The following is a 5,445-nucleotide window of genomic DNA, read 5'->3' as shown; positions in this document are numbered from 1 at the left end:
ATATATATATATATATATATATATATATATATACATACACATGTTCACTGACTTTGTGATGTTTCTATTGTGAATCAGATCCCTACTTGGTGCACATAGGGTACAGGATTTAACATTATAGAGTTCTGACTTTTATTTAATATTTACATGTATATACTAGTTATTTTCTTTGTGTTTCTCTCTCTCTCTCTCTCTCTCTCTCTTAACACACACACACACACACACATATATGCATATATAATAGTTTAAATTAATTAACCAGGTTAGTTAGGGCTGTATGTATTTGTGTCTGATCACTAATATTAAATTTATGTATTTAGCTACTGGAAAGACAGCTAATTACTACTACCAGTAATGAGATTATGGTGCTTCTAACAAGACTAAAGAGAGTGAAGCACAGAATTCATTCCTCTGGTAGTTATAAAAAGCCCCAGTAAACATTTAATCAGGAGTAACCTTTTCAAATTGAAAAAGGTTATGGAAGAACAAAAGGTAAGGGCTTAAGTAGGATTCCTGTTTAATTTATCTGCCCTTTATCTTGTTCTGAACTTCCACAGTGAAAGGGCACAAAGATTTCTGTTGCTCACGGCATATGGCAAATTATTCTTGGAGTGAGAGGAGAGATTTTGTTCTTATTTTTGTCAAATTATTTTTATCAACTCTTGAGAAACAGAGATCAAAGTTGGCCTGTGATTTCTTGAAGTCTTAGAACATGAGAACTGAGATCTATTAGGAGATTCTTAGTCTGGCACACTACTCTCAATCAGCAAAAATATAAAGTAACAGCCCATTTACTTTCATTTAAACAGTCTCACTTTAAGTATTTAAAAACTAATTCCTGTTTTTTTTCTCTGTTTTCTGATATTTGTTTTTATAAAGCATCATTATTTACGATAGAACATATGTTAATATATGTTGGAACATTCAAGAAAAATCTATATGTTTGTCTATTAAAATTCAGTAGAATAGCTAGTTACTGATGTAGTTAGACTGTGTAATCTCTCTACATATTTGGGAGTGCATGTTTGTTTGTCTAGAACTGATTTACTCAAAAATCGCAAACCAAACTTCTGCAAACAACATGTATTGTTGATTCATGTCATATTGAAGTTTTCTTTTCCCATTTATTTGGATCTATACCCTGATTGCTACTGCATATATTTCAATTGAATTGAAAAATATTTGTCACCTTGTATAAATATTAGTAAATCTGTAATAAAAGTTAGACAATTTTAGCCATTATTTCTTCCAGTTCCTTGGAGCCTGGTTCACTTCCGATGCTAGGTATATTTCTGTTCATACATCCACTTCAAAGTTCAAAATGTTTCCATATATATATATATATATATATGATATGTACACACACTCACACACAATGGGCTTCTTTCAGTTTCTATCTTCCAAACCCAGTTAGAATGCTTTGGTTGATGCAGGGCTATAGTAAAAGATACTTGCCAATGATTCTGATTCTATGCTGTGGGGCCAAACTCAAAATCATATAGTTGGGAGCAGACTTGTTAACTATACAGCTATGCTTGAACTGTTCAAAGAATTGAACCTGAAAATATTTTAGCTGTAGTATTCATTGGAAAATGTTTATTCTTTTATTTCCATTCCAAATTTAAACAATAATTCCTTTTCTGACTTTTTGCTGTCATTTCATATCAACAGCAACCAAATTCTATTCCCTTAAAAAATTAACAAAATCTTCATCTCTTTGCCTCTATTAATTTCTGTCAATAACTTCAAATATTTTTTTTCTTTAAATATCAGTTACGTAATGAGTATTAAGGAAACATATGTTGTATGTTCATCTATTGGAAATCAAATAAATATCTTATTTATCAAGATGGAAAAATTCAGAGTATTGTCTGTCATGATGTCTTCCTCTGAGAATTTTTGTCTATATTTTTGCCAGAGATAGTAGTTCTTTCTCAAGATCATATATCTTTTTTATGCAGAATTATCTAGATTAGACATCTGTTCTCTGAACCACACAGTGATCTTGTTGAAACACAGGTATCCTGTTGAAACACAGTGATTCAGAAAGTTCACTTCCCAGCCACATGGTTTGGGGGTTCAGTGTCACTGCATGGCACGTTGGTCAAGCATTTTCTGTTATGGCCCCAGGTGGACCAAAACCAAGTGGATTTGCTAAATGGAAACTGAAAGATGCCTGTCAGGTCTATGTGTGTGTGTGTGTGTCCTTGTCTAGACATTACATAATAGTTACAAGTGAGTGCCAGTTTCATACTAGCAGTGTCATTCATTTCTAGTTTTCTGTGGAAACATATCCAGACCAGGGAAAATATTAGCTTACTTGAAAATAGGTGAGGGTTGACAACAGGAAAGGCATCCAACCATAGAAAATATGTTTCTACAAATTCCATCTGACTCATGCATGAAAAAGCGAACATTAAAACAATGATAGTGTGTGTATGTGTGTGTGCATGCATGCACACACGCTATCTAGAATTGAACGAATCAGTTTGTGACATAGTAAATTACTGTTATTGAAATTATCTGCTCTCCGCTGTCACCATGACTGGGCTCTATTGCATGTTTGTATTGTTTGCATCTGGATATATCAAATAAGTTCTAAGTTAATTCTAGTTCTTAAAAAAAGGCAAAAAATAGAACTAAAGACTAGTTTCTTTAACTCCTGTATTTATCATTTACCAATTAGACATAATAATGATAGGATTTTTTCAGATAATATTTTGAATATTTTTACAGCCATTTCCTGATGTTTATTAGTGTTAGCCATGGTTTGGTGGTTGGCTGATTTTATATCCATTTCCTGATGTTTGTTAGCAGTGCTTTTATGGCTGGATGATTTGATGCAAAAAATAGTTTCAGATTGAACAATTTTCTCTTCTGGATGAAAATCAGTCAGTTGTACCACTAGAAGTGTACAACCAGGTTAGCTGTATCATGTAATGAAATAGGTTATACTTAATGTCAATAATACTAGAGCTTGAAAGGATTGAGACTTTCTAGTTAGTCAAAATATCTCAACTATTTAAGTGATGGATAACTAATATGTACTAGTTACTTGTTATAGGTGACTATGTCTTGTAAAGAAGCTCACCAAACAAGGCAACTTTGAAGTAGAAGCTCACAACTTGTTAGGTTTACTTATTGTAAAATAATATGACAACAATCTGTATTATCTTGAATGAGGTATTACAGGCATCCATCCTTTGTTACACTTCTACACATCCTTGCTAGTCAACAACCCTACTTTAACCACCAATCATACCTTAATCACAATTGTACATTAATCACCAACCCTACATTAGTCACCAACCATACACTGATCTGCAAGAAATTTGTTTCCTGACAGCCTAAATGCATCCCTTCTTCATAATCCAAGTTCTACCAGCAACACTACAGTACATAGGATACAACCAATGTGAGTTCAGACCTGACCATCAGGTTAAGAAGTTCACTTTACAATCACATGGATCTTCGTTAGGTCACCTGAATCCTCTGAATCACTGCAAATTCTATCTCATAGTGTCTCCAAGTGATTTCATGTTCTCAACATAGCAAAAACGTCTGAGGAAGGCCACAACCACTGGATCTTCAGAGCCAGAAAATATTTCAGCCCCTAGTAACTGTTAAAACCCTACAAAGATGAGGTGAAACCTACAATGGAGTACTGCTACCTCTTTTGGGACAGTGTTGCTGCTGTACATACCTGCAGATGTCCTATATTATATCCAGAACAAAGCCCTTCAACTGATTTGTCAGTCATGTGTCAAAACACTCTAACACCTGACCCACAGATGTGTTGTTTTCTCTCTCTGTATCTTCTACTACTACTATAGTGACCTCTGTTTCCTACATCTGGCCTTCCACTTTCACTCAGGTGCTCTATTCATCACTCATTTGTCTTCCTTTCATCACTCATATTCTACCCCAACACCAAGTTCCATGCTAAACATTATGTTCTGATTTCTGTAGTGTTCTACCTGTAAACAAATAAACAATTAAAGATGGAGAGAGCAAAAGCAATCATGTGATCTGAAATAACTAACAGAGACCTATATACCTAGGAGTCATTTAAAATTCCTTTTAAATTCTCTCCATTTTGTCTGGAACATCTAATGAAGTGTATATGTCCTGCATCCATGAAACTTTAAATAATGTGGAGCTGAGTCAAACTGTTATTAGATATATATAACTCAAACCAAAGATGTTGGATGTTAGTCTGTTTAGTTTGTTCACTCACTTGCATGTATATGTATGTGCATAAGTGGTCTCAACTTCTATCTGTCTGCATGGTGTCTTGAGTGTCTTCTGCTTCAGCCTTGAGTCAACCAATAGCTTGTGAATAGAATTGGTAAATGGAAACTGTATGGAAACCAGATATATAAAGAGTTTTCAATAATGAGAGATTAGTGATCTGGGCAAAATACTTCGTAAGCACTTTGTTAATACAAATGCACCAGGCTAACAAATTTTTTGAGGATTAGTAAAGAACTTCACACATGCTTATGGCAGGCTCCATTATAGTTCATCCATTTTATGTTGTCAATCCATGGCTGCATTCCCAGTTAAACTGGTCTTTTACACAGAGTGATATACAAGACAAGATATAAATTAAGGAATGTGTACAGATCGTTATTTAGACCTTGTGTGTGTGTGTGTGTGTGTGTGTGTGTGTGTGTGTGTGTGTGTGTGTGTGTGTGTGTGAGACAGGCTTGTCTGTGTGGTTTTGGGTTCAATCCTTCTGCATGGCAGCTCGTACAAGTGTTTTCAACTTTAGTTTCTGGTTGACCATTTCCTTGAGGTTATAACTGGGAAATGGAACATGAGAAGATCATTGTGTGTGTGTGTGTGTGTGTGTGTGCGTGCACCCACGCATGTGCACATTGTGTTGTTCTTTATTTCCTTGTTAATATTTTCTGAGGTAAATAAACATTTGTCATTGTTTACATTCTCTTAAGCAAATGTCCCATAGTTTCAGCTTTTGATATGTAGGGATCAGTGAAATGAAAAAGTATTTTTAAAAAATACCTTACAAGAATGGGTGGCTGGAAGAGCATCAAGCTATAGAAAATCTGATTCAACAAATTTTATCTAACATAGAAAAACATTAAACACTGAATGAATGAATATATTTGTGTGTATGTGTGTAATCATTCCTCTGACATCCACTTTTTCATGTTTGCATAGGTCAGATGAACTTTATTAAGGCAGATTTTCTATTTCTAGATGCCCTTCCTGTCACCAACCTTCTATTTCCAAGTAAGATAGTATTTCTCTATGGCCAGATATGCTTCATAGATTACTGGAAATGGAGGACATTACTTCTAGGATATCACTTGATATCAAGACAAGGATACACACACACACTCACGTATATTAATGCGTTATTATAAATTGGTTTCAAATTTTGGCACAAGGCAAGTAATTTCAAGGAAAGGGTTAGACCCC

General features: G+C 34.5%; 1 protein-coding gene across 6 annotated transcripts in view; it reads left to right on the top strand.

Annotated features, from left to right (window-relative positions):
- LOC106869304 (pleckstrin homology-like domain family B member 1) overlaps positions 1-5,445 on the top strand; it is a 462,567-nt gene that overhangs the window by 275,712 nt on the left and 181,410 nt on the right. The window lies entirely within an intron of this gene.

This window comes from Octopus bimaculoides, chromosome 5 (assembly GCF_001194135.2).
Source record: "Octopus bimaculoides isolate UCB-OBI-ISO-001 chromosome 5, ASM119413v2, whole genome shotgun sequence".
Taxonomy (NCBI): domain Eukaryota; kingdom Metazoa; phylum Mollusca; class Cephalopoda; order Octopoda; family Octopodidae; genus Octopus; species Octopus bimaculoides.
Note: the sequence above shows the minus strand (reverse complement) of the source record. Positions and strands in the feature narration are given on the sequence as shown.